Genomic DNA, 19,045 nt, shown 5'->3' with positions numbered 1-19,045 from the left:
GTTTCCCCATTTCTCTTCTTGTGATTTTGAAAAATTTTCCTTATGATTTATAGATTTAAAAAAACCGGGAACTTGATCTAAAGTTTCTACATTCTTAATTTTGCTAGATGCTTTCGTGTGAGATCCTTGAACACGTTCTTCTGCCTCCAGCATGTCCCGTAAACTGACAATTAAGTCCAGCAGCGTGACCAGTGTCTTAGTTCCGGGTGCTGAAGCGAGTACCAGAGGCTGGGAGGCTCAGGGGCATCAGAAGCTCATGTCTCACCATCCTGGAGATGGGATGTAGGCGGTCAGGGAGCCAGCTTGGGTGGGTTCTAGGGAAGGCCGCCTCCCCAGTTGCGGATCGCTGACCTCTCGTTTCATACTCACGTGGGAATTAGAGCTAGCTAGCTCTCTCCCTGCCTCTTATGGGGGGACTAATGCCATCCATGAGAGCCCCACCCTCATTCTCTAATTACCTCTGAAAGGCTCTGCCTCCAAACACCCTCGTGCTGGGGATTAGGGTTTTAACACAGGAATTTGTTGTGGGGTGCGGGGGTGGGGCACAAGCTTTCAGACCAATGCAACGAGATTCAGTGTTTTTGCAAGGATACGTCCTAGATGATGTCCTGAACCTCCAGCCAGAGGCAACTTCACATCTGGTCATCTTTCTTCTTGTGATGTCTGGAACCATGGAGGGTCATTGCCTGGTCTCATGACTTATTAGTTACAAAATGGAGACAGTCAAATTTTTACTCTACTTGTCAGCGGAAATACATCTACAAAGAGGAACTTCTCATTAACTACTTGTTTACTTTAGGGACATATATACAGAAAAGGCAGGTAAATGCTTGATCCTTTTCCTCTGTGTGCTGGTTTTCAGGGTGAGGAGTGGATTTTCTTTTCTTCTACAGAGGTGACCAATGAGGTATTGTTGTTGTTTTGTATCATTAGGAAATCATGAATTTATCATGTATTTGGTGTGTTTCAATAAAGTTGGATCTCCTTTAAGTTGGTGCCCAAGTCCTTTTGACGAGACCTGGTGGCCTCGCTGGTAGCCTGACAGGACTAGATGTTCTAGGCTCATCTTGTATGATTTCTTACCCCAGACCCAGAATCCGCCATTCCACCAAGGATCCCAGATTTCTTTGAGTGGAAAGTTATATTGAGGAACCATAATCTGAATGTAGAAGGATTTCAATCCACAATTCCAAATGTCTACTTCTATTGCTAATTCATATATTTGCTAAAGGAACACAGGTAATGACCTTTGTTAGCCCAAGCACAGCAGCAGAAGGGAAGCCACTCAAGGCTGAGGCCGGTGGAAGGAGGGATGAGGAGAAGGAAGGCTCTGCTCCAATTCTTCCCGCCTCATCCTCCCACCTTCCTTCCCTTCTCATCACCTACTCCAGCCCTCCGAGCATCCCGAGGGGCCGAACGGTTCCTTTCCCTAAATGGAAGTTGCTCCTGGCCTATCAGATCCAGTTGGAGTAGGAATGGAGTTGGGTGTAGAAAATCGATTAAAGGACCGCTGAGAGGAAATTACCATTTTTCCTTAAAAAAAAAAAAACCAAAGCATTCTTTTCTATTTATAGTCTTCTGTCTCCGTTTTTCTTTTGGACTGTGGATAGTATTGTTCTGTGTTTGGTACCGAAAAGGGAATGCGAAAGTTTGATGCCAAGTGTAAGACAGCAGAGATTTGTGGAGGTAATGAGGGGTCACACTGGATTTTCTCAGGGCTCCTCAGGGGCCAGGAAATGGAAGCCCCAGGGATAGTTTTGCATTTAGACCTGCAGCTGGAGATGGGGTTCCTGATGGGCTCAGAAGACCCTGGGGCGGCTCCAACACACCCTCTGCCCTGTGTCCACACGGCCACAGCTGGCAGCTCACTGGGGTGTCATCACCCCCGGGGTCAGGAGCAGCGCTTCAGACGGACAGAGAAGAGCCAGCTCTTCAAGCTGCCTGGAGTTGTTCTTGTTGTTGCTGTTTCAGGGAGAAGTCCCAATAGCGTTTCTGGGAGTTGAGTGGCTGCTTCCCTTATTGTTACCCGATTATTCCTAGTTGATATTTTTTTTTCCAGGACGCTTTTCCACCAAACTTATTGTTCAGGGGGAGACACAATTGAAATCCATTGCTAATTACATCTGTGTCTAAATTAATACATCACAACTATTCAGATCATATCAGTCTGAATAATTTCTATTATGGTGAACATAATTGTTAGATTCAGCATTTAATGAACCATATTGTTAGGTAAAATTCTTATGACAATTGGGACTAATAGAATATGTTAACCTTTATTTGTCCAGCTTGACCTCACGTTGGACCATGTCACTATCAAAGCACCTGGAAGAGGTTCCTCATTAAGTAGCTGTCCTGACTCTGCTGGCCTTCTGATGGAGCCGGGGAGGCTTTGGGACATCGGTGATGTTTGAGGTTGGCTGGTGGGCGCCCTACAGCCAGTTCTTAGGGCGTTTGGTTGTGTGTGCGCGTGACTTCATGAGACGCAGACCGAGCCAGGAAGCCCCCATCACACATCAGCACCTGTTTGGAGTGCTTGTCCGTTAGCTGCTCTGGGGTTTGGGCCCCCAGGGTGGGTATGTCCTGGGGTGTCTGTAGAAGAAATAAACATTGTTCCTTTCTTAGGGGAACATACAATCTAATGGAAAAAAAAACCCAGAAGAGCTTTATAATAAAGTATAAAGGACTCCCATGCCAGAGAAATCTAGGTATATTTAACTGGAAGTAGTTTTGTGGACCTCCATCAAGATATGACTCTGAAGTTCCGTGACCTCAGAGAATGTATCAGAATGTATATACCCTCTTGAATGTCATCTCCTCAAAAATGTCAGCATGGCCATCGGGATACCTCTCCCGGTGAGCTCCGCTTTGGGAGATGTCTTCGGAGCTTTCAGTGGGGTGGGGCATCTGCTCGGCTCTGGTAACCAGGACGATAACCCTGGTTCACGTAACCGAGACATACTGAGTGACGTTGCAGGTACAGGTGAAGGCCCACCTCCCTCATCTGCCCGTGACAGCCGTCAGCCTGCCGATGGTGGTAGCCGGCAGCAGCCGATCTCTCACTGATTACCGGCACACAGTTCCGCTCTCCGGGCAGAACACTCTGTCCCTGAACAGTGCCAGGGGGCCTTTTCTTTAACCATAAAACTGGCTTTGGTTTTGCGGTAACCATGAAATTGGTCACAGTGAACTGTGGAGGTCCCATCCCGTCACTGAGGTCCCTGGCTTCCCTTTTTTTGCCCATGAGGGGGTGTGGGATGGAGTGGGAGGGTGTGTGTCTAGGACATCACTGGGTGGCAGTGACTGTCGAAGTCACTGCAGGTTGGCGCCCAGCTCCGCTTCTGTGTTCGCTTCGTTAAAAGTGGTAGACCTCTCGTAAGGGACAGCTGGTTGGGATTATTATTTTTGCCTTAAGCAGTTTCCTGAGAGGAAAACTGAACCCCTGGGTGAGACAAGGAGGATGAAGACCCATCCCTCAGAGGTACACCCCCCCACGCCCACGTCTGCCAGTCTCGGGGTACGTGCACAAGCCCACTTATGACCTAGAGGTACCGTTTAGGGCTTTCAGCCATCGGTTCTGTCTCTCCATTTCGGCTGCGGTCTAAAAAATTGAAATCTTCTCAAACTGGTCAGGATTAATGTAGGGTAATTTTTGTAGAGGATGTAGGAGAGTTCTAAGGAATTGAGCAAGATTTAGCAGAAAGGGGAGTGGGAAGGGAGTCTCAGGTGAGGCATCGGACTGGCTCTTCCTGAGTGGAGAGGGCGAAACCGACCTCAGGCGTGTCCTGAGGTTCCCAGGCAGCCGCCACCCAGCGTGGGCAGAGACCCAGGCTGCTCTCTCCCCTTCCTCCCCTCTTCCCTATTCTTCCCAGCAGCCTGTCCCCAGGCCTCTGACTAATTTTAGCCCAACTATTACCGGGCTTGGGGTAGATGGAGCAACTGCTCCCATCCATCTGCCTGTGGGTGCTCGGTGGAAGTCAGCCACACAGGGCTCTCCTTGGCCGAGGCCCAGTCCCATGCGGAGCTGAGCTCGGAGACAGCCTGCAGAAGGGACCTGGAGCCTGTGGCACACCAGTCCCCTAATCCCCTTCCGAAGGTGGCTTCTGAGCGTGGACACGAGGCTATTTCATGGGGCAATTATGGGAATGAGAAAAGGATGGGGTGGGGGGAATCTATTCCTGAAAATAGCATGCAGCTTTGAGTAGGATGTTTTCCCGGCTGCCTTTCAAAGCCATCAGAAATGGCATATGGAAATGGTGAAATGAGGTACAATTTATCACACAGGCTGAAGGGGACCTTTCCCGGATGCTGTAGGTATTTCTGTTTGGATGCAGAAATATTTAGTTTTGAAATTATTAAATAACATCCTTATCTTCTCGGTGATTTTGTCCTTTTGGTAATCTGAGCATAGTGCGTATGTATTTGTGTCTGCAAATTACTTTGGAAAATGCATATTATTTACTTGTTCTGAAGAGGCTCTTAGGCTCTGTTGTCTAAATAGGAAATTTGGATCTAATAAAATGGGACTATTATGGACTCCCAGACAAATAATAACAGGCTGATACCTTTAAAAAATTCAAAAAAACCTTTTTTTAAAGAAGGTCATTTTGGTTAGATATTAGGCCAAAATTCAGTTATGAACCTCTACAACTCATTTCTTTCTTTCCGGAGCCTCTCTCTTTTCATACAGTCGAGGCAAAACCCTGGATGCCAGAGAAAGTGTCTTCCTGTGCTGGGAAACCGCTGAGGTCTCCAGCCTCCTGAGCAAGAATGTCCCCTGTGACTGGGGCCCCTGGGAACAACTGGACGCGGTCTGGGCATCGATTCCGATGTGTTTGCCCTGGTGGGGGGGGGTGGGCCCTTGGCTGGATGGGAACCTCGGGGAGGCACAGGTCCCAGCCGGCTCGGGTGAACTTCTCCCCTCTTCTTTCCTGGGGAGCCTGCAAGGCAGCCTCATGGTGCCCTGGGGTTGTAGAGCGCTTCTGCCAGGGGGCCCACTCCACCCCTGTTCAACTTGGGACCCGTTTTTCAAATACAGCCACCGTCCCTCTGGTGGTCCAGAATCTTGACTTTCTTTGCTCATCTCCCCTTTCAAAGGTGTATTAACTAAGAGGGGCTTTGGGGACCTCCACCACCGGCATATACCCATTTGTTTTTCTTCCTTTGAACTCCTATACTATTGAAACTCCTACAACTTGGTTAGGTACCACGCTTGGCTGTTCTTTTCTCTGACTGTGAGTTTTATCATCTGTAAAATAAGCAGAAGCTGCTTTCCTCTCCCTGAGATATAGTAGGCAGATTGTCAGTGGGTAGAAGATGCACTGGTCAAGCCGCCTCTCCCTCCGCCCTTTGGTAGTCCCCAGGGACAGGAAGGTCCAGGGTTCCACAGGCCACTGCATCGCCAAGATCGGGGGATCGGTGACTCTTTCCAGCTCTAGGGCTGGGAGGTTTTAGGTATTTCATGGGCAGGTGGCCATCTCTGGCCTCTGGTGTTGGAAAAAGGAGGGTGAAGCCATTGGCTTTGCCCCTCTACTGATTTTGACCTGTTCAGACTGAAAGGTTTTAAAACTTAGAGTCTCCTAAGTGAGCTGTTAGAACACACTTGGGAGGGACTGCCTCCCCGTGGCACATTCCCAGATGGCCTGGGGTTTCCCAGGGCAAGGCTCACAGTGCTTCCCCGTGGAAGAACCAATGCCTTGCAACTGGGGAGCACAGTGGTGGGTGGGGGTGTGTGACTCCAGGCCCCAGGGAAACACCCAGCAAAGGGGCTGGCCTCACTTTCTGGGAACTTCCCCAGTTGTCAGTCTCAGGAATCCTTCCAGGAGGACAGGGAAGACCAGCATGCACTGTGCAGGTCTTGGCTGGGCTGGGCCTCTTCTGCCGCCCCTCAGAGCCCGCCCCCCGGTCACATGACAGGCTGGCTGCTTTCTCTGGAGCCCTGAGTTCCTTAAATGGTGATGGATGGAAGAACAGGTCTGTCCCACACAGGTAATCTTTGCCATCTTAATATTTGTTAAGCTTTTTGATTTACTGGAGAGTTAAAGTCACGTCAGGTCACAAAATTGCACATTAGATCTGCTTCATGAAACACTCTGAGTGAACGGTTTAACTCATTTATTTCACCATCTTTAAATCAATGTAGCAGAAGAATTGCACCTCCCCTTTATAAATCTTCCCATTTATTTCTGGCTCAGGTGTACGGGAGGGTGCAGACCTCGGTCTGTTCTGGGGTTTTATGGGTGGCTGTGGAAACTGACATGCTCTGCTCGCCACAGTGAGCAAGCCCAGCTCACCTATGTTAAATTAGCCGGAGAAAAATTTCGTCGAGGCAGCCTGAGGCACGTGCTGTTAGGACTTCCCTTTGACATTTGAGACGCGCCAGTTCCTTACCCTCCTCTCTCCTCTGACTGTCGCCACGTGCTCTTTCCCTGGCTGCCTCGTTGGCTCCAAACAGCCAAGTCATGTGAGGAGAAGTGAGGCCAGCCAAGGATTCGCAGAGGATCCTTGCCTGGTGCTCTACCAGAGAGGGCGCGAGGCTGTGATCTGTGGCTTAACGTGGATTAGATCAAGGAGGATCCGGGGTGGGACATTGCTGCATTCAATTCAGCCCCTCATTCCTCCTCAGAAGGGAATTCCGGGAGATGGACACAACTGCCCAGTCCTTGGGGCCCCGGCCCCGCAGGAGCTGTGGTGAGGCGCGGCCCTGAGATAACTCCTGAGGGTTGCGCTGAGCCCTCCGTGTGGCCGAGACTGGCACCTGCCTCCTTCCTGGTGTCATCCAGTGTCCGGCCAGGACGCCGGGCGTTCATATTTCTAGTTTCTAGCTAGTTCACGTTTTATCTGTGGCCTAATATGTAAGAAAGTTTTACAAAGTTCCAAGGATATTTGAAAAGAATTTCAGATATGAAATTCAAAATTTGTAATATGTTGTATATTACCAAGTTCTAAATATGTTTATTAAATTGGGCTTGCAATGATGTCTTCATATCTGTTATATCCTTATTTTCATCTATTTAATCTATCAATTTTTTTTGAAAGGCAAGTGAAAATCACTATCATGGAGGTTTTCTCGATGCTTTCTTATGTTTCTAATAAATTTTAAATTTTTTACTTTTTTAGAAGCGGAAATATTTATGATGGTTTTATCTTTGTTAATTATACCCTTTATCACCATAAAATATTTATCTTTATGTTCTTTATAGTTGACCGATATATCGTTTTGATCATTTTTCTTTAAAATGCTGTATTAAAAAATTAAAAATTAACAAAAAGAAAACTGCAAGGATAATACAATAAAACCTAGATATTCCCACCCTAAGTGAACAAATGTTATCACTTTTCATGTGTACTTCAGATTTTTATAAAGACTAATAAACTTTATTTTTTAGAGCAGTTTTAGGTTCATAGAAAAATTGAGCAGAGAGCACAGAGTTCCTAAATCATCGCCCCCTCCCCCCTCCCCCCCCCACACACACAGACTCCATCACGCACCATCGACATCAGGTATGTTTGTTCTAATCAGTGAGTGAACACGAGCGCCTAATTGTCACCCGAGGTCCATGGTTCACAGTAGACTTCATTCTGGGGGGGGTGTGTTCTGTGGCCTTAGACAAATGTGTGATGACCAGGACCCACAGTCACAGCGTGTTGTCCCGAAGATTCTCTCTGCCCCGACTCTCCACTCCTCCCCAGCCGCGCCTCTGGGGACCACTGATCTTTCCACTGTCTCCGCGCCCCTGCCTTTTACAGAATGTTGTGCAGTTGGAATCAAGTGCTGTGTGGTTTTTTCAGGTTTGTTTCCTTCACTTAGTAATAACGCTCCTTCATGTCTTTTTTAGAATCCTCACCTGAGGATATTCCTGTTGATTTGAGAGAGAGAGAGAGAGAGAGAGAGAGAGCAAGTGCAAGTGTGACATCCATGTGTGAGAAAAACATTGATCGGCTGCCTCCCTTGTGCACCCCAACCAGGGATCAAACCTGCTACCTAGGTATGTGCCCTGACCAGGCATCGAACCTGCAACAATTTGGTGTACGGGATGACGCGCCAACCAACCCAGCCACCCAGTCAGGGCCTTCATGTCTTTTTATAGCCTCATATCACTAAATAATACTCCATTGTCGGTTTGTCCCTTATCTACTGAAGGACATCTTGGTTGCTTCCAACTTTTGTCAGTTATGAATGACCCATGAGCAGGTTTTTGTGTGGACATAAGTTTTCAGCGTATTTGGGTAAATATGATGAAGGAGTGTGATGACTGGGTCGTATGTTAAGAGTATGTGTAGTTTTGTAAGAAACTCACGCTGACCTTCCTTTGAAGGGCTGTGCCATTTTTCATTCCCGCTGGCAGGGAGTGGGCACTCCTGTTGCTCCAGGCTCTCAGTAGAGTCTGCTGTCGTCGGTGATTTGGATCTTGGCCGTCCTGGAAGACGTGCGGTGGTGTCGTCGTTTTAATTTGCGTTTCCCTGGTGATGTGTGATGCTGAGTATTTTTCCCTATGCTTATTGGCCATCTGTGTATCTTCTCTGGTGAGGTCTCTGTTTAGGTGTTGTGCCCACTTTTTAATCCAGTTGTCTTCTTACTGTTGAGTTTTTTCTATATTTTGGATAACAATTCTTTTTCAGACATGTCTTTGGCAAATGTTTTCTTCTAGTCTGTGACATTTATTTTTAAAGAAATAAAACAACATACAGAAAGTTCATCTCTCCTGTATTTCCCTCTCCAATCAAATTGCTTTCTATGCCTCCTGAAAGGAAGCAATTATCATGAATGTGGTGTATATTGAGTCTAGACTTTCACATATTCACCACATGGATTTATTAGCAACACATAGTAATGTTTTGTTGCTTTTAACAGTTACTTCAAAGATCTCATACTGTACCTTATATATTTCCCCCAATTCAGTCTGTGTTGTTAAAGTCTATCCATGTTAATACACATATTCTATTCATTTTAACTAATATAGAGTATTTTGACACATGCATGTCACACATTCTATATCCATCTCCTGATGTCAGGCATTTGGATTATTTCTAATTTTGTTCTCATGAACAAAATTTCAGTCTCATTGTGTTTTTGTGAAAGAGTTTTGCTAGAGGAAGGAACTGGAAGTGGAATTTCTAAGTAATGTGCAGGGTTTTTTTTTTTTCTTATACTAGATAATTGCCAAATTACTTTTCCATGTGATTGTGTCAATATCCACAAGGAAGTATGAGGTTTTTATTTTTCCATATTCTTACCAATCATCAGTGTGGTCAGACTTTCAAATTTCAAATTTTGGTCAGTTTAAAGGATGGGAACTAGCGTCTCGCTTGCTTTGTCTTCGAAACTGTATCTCATTGATTTTACTGTTGAGGTGGAACACTTTTCATACTTACTGGCCATTTTCTCACTTGTAAATTCCCTTTATACCCTTTTCTTATCTGTTCATCCTCTTTACCCATTTTCTATCGGGATGTTTCTTATTAATTATAAAAGTTATTCATGTATTCTGGGTGTGAAAGTTTTGTTGGCAGAGATATTAAAAGTATCAAACAATACAGTATAAAATAGCAGTAAAGCATAAGTAATTACCAATCAGGTAGATGCGATATCCAATTAGAACAAATTGAACTCATAATGACATTCTTTTATTTTTATTCTAAAATTATAGAAATTTGTTTCTTTATGTCTAGATATTAACTAGAATTTAAAAAAATGGATATGATGGGAGCTGGGATCAACCCCTTTTTAAGTAAGAAAAACCGTCCTCCCAGCCTCCTCTACTGAGCAGTCCATTAACCTCTACTCACTTTCATGCCGCCTTGGTGTCATGCAAATGAACCGTATGTACTGGGTCTGTTTTTGGCATTTCTAGTTTGTTTCATTAACTTATTCATCTCTCGCCAGTATGACACTTTTTCTTATATTAAACCATAACTTTATAAAGAATTTTGATGTTTTGCGGAGTGACTCTTCCTCCTCACTCTTTTCCTGAAGCATCTTGGGTAATTGTGGGTATGTGTTCTTCCATGTAAATTTCAGAGTTGGTGTTTCTGTATCCAGGAAACGTTCTGTTGGGATTTGGATCGGAATGGAATTGAATTTATGGAAAAATTCAGGGAAGAACATTTTGTAGTATCGATCTCTTATCCATGACCGTGGTCATAATCACCATTTATTTGGGTTTTGTTTTGATGTTCTTTAAGGACGTTTTCTGCACTTTTCCTGTAAGGTTATACAAGTAGTTTGTTAGATGCACTTTGGTAGTGATCTTTTGTGAAGTGTGTTATATTTTCACAGCTGTCGTGGATTCCGCTTTGTTCCTGTTTTCCAGTTTGTTATCAATGCTATCTGGATTCCATTGATATTTCTCCGTTTATCATATGTCTAGCAATCTCCCTGTATTCCTGATCAGTTCTAATAGTTTATCCTCAAATAACAACAGCCTTATTTCTTTGGCTAAGAATTAGTATCAGGATGAGAAACTCGTATAAATGAGAAATAGAAGAGAATGCCCTTGATCTGATGAAGGGTGTATACCAGAAACTACAGTACCCGGGACATTTAATGGTAAAACTTCATGGTACAATTTCCGGTGCTTTCCCATGAAAGTAAGAAGAAAGTGGATCCCCATCCTCTCCTGTACTACAGGAGACCCCCCACCCCTTTTCCGTGGGGGATACAGACTAAGATCCCCAGTGGATGCCTGGAACCAGATAGTGCTGAACCCTGTATGGATATATAGTATGTTTTTCCCCTACACACACACACCTTTTCACGTAATGAAAGCACTTTATGACTTCTCTTTGGCATCTCTGAATTGCCAGCATCATTACTCTTGCACTTTGAGGCCATTTTTAGGTAAAATAAGGGCGACCTGAGCACAGCATAGTGATGCTGTGACAACCACTCTGACAACCCAGATGGCCACTAAGTGTCTGACAGGGAGAGAGCACGTCCAGCCTGGATACGCTGACAAGGGAGTGAGTCATGTTCTGGGTGGGCCGGAGCAGGTGACTTTTCATAAAGAGACACAGTGGTGGACTTGCTGAGTACTGGCCTGCCAAAAGTCCCCTTTCTCAGGAGAAATAATTGCTATACTGAGTAGAGGATTTCACTATCTTTGCTGTAAGAATTATATATAAAACATTATTATACTATCTTTTTTATGGTTACTTATGAGATTTCAATGGCAGTCTGAGTTTTGTTTTTTAATTGTGGCTTATCTTGTCCATTTGGAAACTTACATGTATGAAACTTAAAGTTTTATACATTTGCCAAGAAATGTTTATTTTTGATCATTTTCTTAGTCCTGCAGATATTTGGCAAATCTTTTCAATGTGAAGGATTAAGTCTTTTTTCAGTGAGGAGAACTTTTCTTCTATTAATTCTTTGGGTATTCTCTATCATCTATTACTTTTCTTTTAGACATTTTTTTGGTGTTGGTATTGGTTCTCTTGGTCCTGTTCTCCATGCCTCCTATCATTTCTCCTTTAAATTTCAATACTTTGTCTTTTTGTCTTATACTTTGGAAGAATTTCTCAAGGCCATGTTCTAAAACACAAATCAGTTTTCATTAACATGCATTCTGCTATTACTTCCTCCACCAAATTATTATTTTTGTAATTTAAAAAAATCCATTAACTCTCGTTTTCAGATTGTCCCAATGCTTTAAAGAGTAGAAACCTGCTATTTTAAAAAATAAATTTAATTGAAGTAAAATTTGCATATAATAAAATTCACCATTTATAAGTACACCATTCAGGATTTGACAGATATATACAGTAGGGTGATCGTTACCACAATCATGTGGAATGTTTCCATCACCCCAGAAAGTTCCCTTTTCCCAGTTTTGTCGTTAATCCCTCCCCTTTGTCCGAACCCTCAGCAATCACTGATCTGTTTTCTGTCCCTTTAGTTTAGCCTCTTCTAGAATTTCATGTAAATGGAATTATTTATTCTGTTCTTTGATGCTTGATATCTTTTATTTAGCAAGATGCTTTTGAGATTCACCCACGTTGTTGCATGTACCAATAGTTCATGTGTTTTATAGCTGAGTACTGTTCCTTTTTATGGATATAATACAGTTTGTCTATTCACCCATTAATGGACATCCCTTTCCTTAACACAGGTTGTGGACTTAGTGAAAAGCTGTGGAAATTCATGTACAAGTCATTGATTGTACAAACATTTGTATTGATTAGTCATATAGTAAGTGCATATTTAATTTTGTAAAAGAACTGACAACATGTTTTTCAAAGAGGTTATAAACATTTTCCATTCCCATCAGCAATTTCATTTCTTCTTGAGTAAGCTTTGGTAGTTTGTGTCTTTCAAAAAAAAAAAATTTAAAGTCTAAGTTGGAAGCTATTGGATAGCCATTAGGCCCAGAGCGGATCCAATTAAGGGCAGTTGCGGCAACATTTTCTGGCCCCTCTCAGCATCTCTGCAGCAACTGCGCTCATGGAAGGTACGGCTCCTAGCCTGTGGAGTGACTCCCGATGAGTGAGCAGGAGCTGTGGCCTTATTGGTTGCAACTAAAGCCCCATAAGGGAAGGTGCATGGCAGAGGAGACGCCTCCTTTGCATTGCATAAACCCTTTTCCATAGCTGCTTGCCTGGCAGAATCTAAGGCTTTCTGCTTGGATGTGGTGACCGTGTAGGCAGGGGCTGTAGCTGACATGGAAGAAGGGTCTCTTCCAGGCGCAGGCAGGGTAGGCCAGTGGTAATCAAGGATCCTGTCTTCATGGAATCCGAGGTTTCAGGTATGTAGGTGATACCCTGCTCCTTATTTTCAGTAATGTGACAAAATTTTCTTTTACCCTAACTGAATTGCCTCAGGGCGAATTCATGAATTAATAAAAGGAGGAAGACAGCCCATGATATAATGATATCACCATCTTACTAGAGTTCTATTACATCACTTGTATTAGTTACCTATTGCTGCGTGACAAATTGCCTAAAAGTTAGCAGATGAAAACAACAAACATTTATTATCTCCCACGGCTGCGGCACCTAGGTGCTGCCTGGCCAGGTGGTTCTGGCTCAGCCTCTCCCACAAGGTTGCAATCAAGGTGCTGGCTGGAGCTGCCATCATCTCAAGGCTCAAATGGGGTAGGATCCGCGTCCAAGCTCACTCACTTCGTGGTTGGCAGGCCTCAGAAGATCTGTTTCCAAGCTCATTTATTTGGCTGCTGGCAGGCCTCCGTTTGTCACTGCATGGACCTCTCCCCAGGGCTGCTTCCCAACGTGGCAGCCGTCTTCCCCTACAGAAAGCAAGAGACAGCACCCAAAATGGAAGCCACTGTCCCCTTATAGCCGAATCCCGGTGGTGACATCCCATCACACACACCATAGTCTGTTCCCCAGAGACAAGTCAGTAAGTCCAGCCCACAGACCCACACTGAAGGGGTGAGGGATACACAAGAATGTGAATACCAGGAGGTGGGGATCACACAGCTTCTAACTTAGTTGTTTGTTTTCTAATGTCCTGGTTTGAGTTTCCCCAGAAAGCAGACCCTGAAGAAAGGGTTCAGTGGTAAATGGTTTATTTGGGAGATGCTCCCGGGAAAATCTGGTAGCAAATGGGGATGTGAGATCAGAAGAGCAAGGATGCTTACAAAGGGAATGTTTTCAAGCCTGCTACTACTCTGGGCAGCTGGAGCTCCATCCTGCAGGACCCGAGAAACAGTAAAGAACAAGCCACAGTGTTATTCCAACCAAGGATCTGAGAAGCTGGGCTATTTATCTGCAAACTCTCCATCTATCGCTGGGTGAGGACTGCTTGTAGGGTAATTCATTCTCTGGCACTCCTGTTGCCTTGCATGTGCTATGCGTGCCTCCACACCCCACTCCATTCCACCCCCTTCTAATCCTACTGTTTAATGGAGGTAAATGCTGACAGGATATGGGTGGGACACCAGCAATGACCGCTGTGCCCAGCCTGTGCGGACTGTGAGCTTCACGAAAGCAAGAGCCATCTGTCTATCATTTTCTTTCCATTGCTCTGTCATTGTTTAGGATGACACTTAGAACATACTGTTGCTCAACAAATATTTGTAGAAAGAATGCAAGTCCCTGATGATTGCTCCCTGAAGGAACTCACAGTGCAGTGAGGGAGACAGACTCACCCAGTGCTGTCTACAGCAGGGGAAGCTCTGTCCCGCAGCTCTTCACGGGGTCCTAGGAGAGCAAGGGCTGACTCTGCCTGCGGGTGGAGAAGAGGCTAAGGGAAGGTTCATGCAACCGTGGAAGTCTGAGCTACGATCCACTCCCACACTTGTCTGTACTCCACCCTGGAAGTTTTATGCAGTCTAAACTTCAGGTGCTCTCTCGGGCATGTTATCATGTCCACGAACTTCCCATCCGCTTGGCAGTCTGAATGTATGTTAGTTCACTCTCCTCTCTCCTTCCCAACAAACATCACATGGCACAGGGTTTAAAGTCCTTGTGGCAAAGATAATCTTTTCTTGATCTTTGAAAAGGCAGGTACAGTATATATACACACATAACAAATATTTTCTTTATGTATTTTCTGTTTGTAGGGAGTCTAACCCTAATCCAGCACTTAATAAAACAGGACAGGATTTATTAAATTGGTTCAAGTTTATCAAATATGTACAGATCTTTACATAAATTAATTTGCTGGTTAAATATTTGTGAAACTTATTAAGACTTTGGAAGAACTTAAATAATACCTGAGCTGTCCAGCTTAATTTGGCTTAATTTTTTTTTTCAATCTAAGGGATTGATGAGGCTATGAGGTATAGATGGTCTCTAGATGGTCAGGTGACAGAGGGCCAATAGGCAGGTCTCACCAGCTGGAGCCTGACAGTAAGCCAAAGACAGGTGACCCATGGGCACTCTGGGGTGAATGTGTCTGTTCAGTAGGCCTGGAAGATCCTGATGGTGCTGTTCAGGGACGGCCGTTCCTGCCACTGTGGGATGATGTCACAGGGCAGAGCTGAGCCCACAGGTGCTCCCTTCTGTTTAACTCAGTAATTTATTGAGCCCCCGCCATGTGCCAGGCACGGGCCTCATGGACTTGGAGTTCAAAATGACCGCAACATGGGCCTAGTCCTCAGAGAGCAGGAACGATAGACCCATATTCCTAGGTTTCAAATCCCAGCTTCACCATTTACAGCCTCTCTGACCTTGAAATTACCCATTTCGTCAGATCCTCATGTCCCAGTGCAGGAAATTAAGATAAATATATAGAAGTATTAGAACTATTAAAGCATATGAAAACATCCAGCTGAATGGCAATGTCTGCCCCCTGGTTATATCCAGTAAGTCAGCAAGTCAGTGCTGACTTCTTTCCCACCTGGGCGTCTTTGGGTCTGTCCACTTTCCACCACACAGCTCCCCGCTGGTCATGGTCACCTTCATCTCTCCTGCGTCGCAGTATCCCTGAACTCATCTTTGTTCCAATCCATTTCTAAGATGGCAGCCTGAGTGATTTTTTTTTTTTTTTAGAGGTCCAAGAATGATCATGCCATTTCCGGGCTTACAACTCTTCAAGTTCTTTTCATTTCTCTTAGGACAAAACCCTGCGAGGCCCTGCCCAGCACGGCCTCCTGTGGGGTGGGGGGTGGGCACAGTGGTTCACGCATCTGTGTTCAGGCTGCCTGGGTTTCCAGCGTGGCTCTGCCGCTTTGTGCTGTGGCCTTGTCGATGTGACATATAACCTCTCTCTGGGTCCTCCTCCTCCCCCGTCCTCTTCCTCCCTTCTGGCATGCTATCGTGTCCATGAACTCGCCATCAGCTTGGTAGTTTGAACCCAAACCTGCCCTCCCCTCTCCCCCATCTCCTTGGATTGTGCTCCATTATTAATCCTTAGGCCTCAAGTGAAAAGTCGCACTCCGGGAGACTCTTCCGTGTTCTCCTCCCCTTCAACCAGCACCCCAGCCCAGACCAGTTCCTCTCTAGTGTAGATACCCAGAGCACCCGGCACCTTTCTTGTGTAACACTCATTGCACTTACCGTCGCCTAAATATTTTCTGTTGTCTTGGAAAGAGCCAAGCTGCCTGCATTGGGGAGCCTGTGCACCTTACTCACCTCGTCCACGCACGGCGCCCAGAGGCAGCTGGCACGGAAGGATGACTGTTGTTAGCAATAAAACGTAGATGAACTGTCCATCATATACTGCAACATGCTGCAATAGGACTGTTTATAAACTATTATGGGAACATAGATTCCTGCTGCCTAGAGGTCCATCCATGTCCAGAAAAACAGGAAGTAGCTGTCGAGACCCCTCCCAGTGGCGGGGAGGTGGCAGCAAGCATTTTGTTTCATGGTGGCAGCGGGCTGTCTGTTGCAGTGTGTTTCCTTTATGCCCAGCAGATCCTGGTGGCCTCTTAGAGTAGCGTGAACTTTCCTAAGAAAGTGAAGGCCTCCGTCCAGTGCCCTCTGGAGTAGATGGGCTCCCCGCCAGGGCACTGGAGCAGGGAATATGCAAATTGCATAGGCACCCGGATGCTGTGATTGGGTCCAGGCCCTGAGAATGTTTTGTTTCCTGCAAAGTGGTATGTAAGAAATAATTCTGCAACAGGCAATCCCCTTCCTTCCTTCCTTCCTTCCTTCCTTCCTTCCTTCCTTTCTTCCTTTCTTCCTTCCTTTCTTCCTTTGTTTTTTTTTTTTTTCTAAATTACAGTCTCTCCAAAGATTTCGTTGTGTATTTGCAATGACTTTGAATTTGGCTTCTAACCTTTTAGTTACATAGGACTCTTTGTCTTGGGAACTGTTAAAAAAAAATGAAGTACTCTGTGGAAGTATAACACTGCGGCGTATCCGTTGGTGATCCATATAATTGTCCCCCAGTTAAACCCGAAGTCAAGAGCAGATGGTTTTGTGTTCTCTCACTGCCCCTTACCAAGAGCACACCTGTTGCGATGCGGCGGGCAGGAAGCTTCAGGAGGGTCTGGAAGTGTATGCTCCTAGGGAGTCTGAGCTCTCATCAGCAAGCTGGAACATATACAACCAAGAGAAAAATAAATTCCAAGACTCCAAAAGTAGAATAAATGTAGTGTGAAATGTGTCTTAACCTGGTGGGACATGGCAAAGGGAGTGAGTGACCAGACCTGGGTACAACTGCTTAGGTTGGGCTGAATTTTGAGCATCTTTCTAGGTACAGAGAGAGGATATTGTAGGTGTGGCGAGGAGTCTCGGGGAGGGCACGGGGCGGGGGCTGGTGGGAGGTGAAAGGCAGGAAAGCCAGCAGTGGGGGAGGAGCAAATGGGAGTTGGGCAGTCATGGGGTCAGGGTCACAGTGCTTGGGAACCAAACCCCCCTCCCAGCTCCCCAGCTGGTTATGTGGATGATGTCACAGGTTGAAGGGTGGAGAAGGCTGGTTTCCTTCAGGCTCCTCCATTCAGCAAACACTCTCTGAGCATCTGCTTGATTCTAGAGTCTGCGTTAGACGCTGAGGATATGAAGGGGGACCCCCCCAAAACCCAGGGATTTATTTATAAAAATGTATATTTATTCTCATATGTTTAAACTTTAGTCACCTTCAAAGTAAGGTTCAATACACCTTTTGCAGTCACCTTTCCATTTGCTGCAGTACACCTATTGAGATGTTCTTTCCACAGCTCAAAAGAGTTTTTGAACTTGTCAATTTGGGAACTTTTTAGTACTATTGCTGTTTTTTGCTTCACCTCTTCCACGTTGGCAAGATGTTTCACTCTGAGCACCTTTTTCATCCAGGGAAACAAAAAAAAAAGTCACTCCAGGCAACGTCAGGTGATTAGGGAGAGTGGGGCTGGGAGGTCATGCCATTTTTGGTCAAACACGCTGAATATTCAGCGCAGTGTGGGCAGGTGTTATCATAAATCGCCCATCATGAAACAGGCAAATGTGATGAAAGAAAGAGTCTTCAAAAAAATATTCACTGAAGCCAAACACAGCCTCTTCTAACAACGCCTCCTAGCAAACTGATACAGATGGGTGCCTAAAACACTCACCTAGCGGGGGAAGCCTAGACTACAAGGGACCCACCCTCCTGAAGATAATTTTTGTTTGGACCCCTCTTTGTACACCATCCTCCTTTCAGAGGAGTGCAGGGGTGAGTCAGGGAGACCCAGTAACTGGAGTCTACACCACAGGCTGCTGCAGACTAGGACAGAGGTGTTTGGTGCAGCCGGCGGAGGAGGGACTCCAAACCGACTTCACAAGAAAGGTGATGTGTGGCTGGGATGCACAGTAACCACAGGCAAAAAAAGGCACTTCAGGCAAGAGGAACAGTATCCTGATGGCTTAGAATTCTGAACGAGCCTAATTTCTTCAAAGCAGGAAGTTCAGAGTAGCTAGAGCTTTATATGGGGCGGGGCAGGGGGTGGGGGCAGTGCACGGCGGGTGGCAGCAGAGAATGGGACTTATCTGGAAGCTGGACAAAGTCTGGAGCCAGAGGGGCTGGCTGGGGAGTCCAACGAGGGAGCAGCGTGATTGCTTTCATTTCCAGGATGGGCCCTGGAAACGCTGGGAAGGACAGAGTGGAGCCAGGCAGAACCCCGGGGCAGGGCCTGCAGCAGCAAGGTTTTGTGACAGTCCCGGCGGAGTGGCAGTGGGGGGATGTGGAGAAAGGGTTGGTTTTGAAGCCCCACCCGCTGTGGTTTCCAACTTTATCTGGAAAGAAGCTCTTTGACTCCTATTTCTATCAGCGTCCTATTGAATGCAAATTCCAGCTCCCTTCCTTCAGCCTTCACCCTCCTTCCCCTGCAGAAGTTGAAAGCTGCTTAATAGAACAAACACAATGGACTGCACTTGAGGGAAAGACCACTGATGTGGGTCCTCGCAGCGCTGGCAGCAGAGGCCAAGGTCAGCGTGTGGGTGACATGCACGGAGGGGCTCTCGGAGGCCAGTCTTTGCCTGCTTTCCTCCCGACTCCACTGCGGGCACAGCCAGGCCGTGCGCTGCCTCTGCCTGGACTTCTGTGTGCTCACAGGGGTTCATTGGGTTTGGGCTTCAGACCGCGGGTTCCGTGGCCAGCGCAGAAGGCAGGCCCTTTCAGGAAGGCCTGCAGCTCTCTGCAGTCATCGGAGGAGGGAAGAGGCACTGGCCTTTGGCTGCC

This window comes from Phyllostomus hastatus, unplaced genomic scaffold (genome assembly GCF_019186645.2).
Source record: "Phyllostomus hastatus isolate PE091 unplaced genomic scaffold, TTU_PhHast_1.1 phas_contig_283, whole genome shotgun sequence".
NCBI lineage: Eukaryota > Metazoa > Chordata > Mammalia > Chiroptera > Phyllostomidae > Phyllostomus > Phyllostomus hastatus.
Note: the sequence above shows the minus strand (reverse complement) of the source record.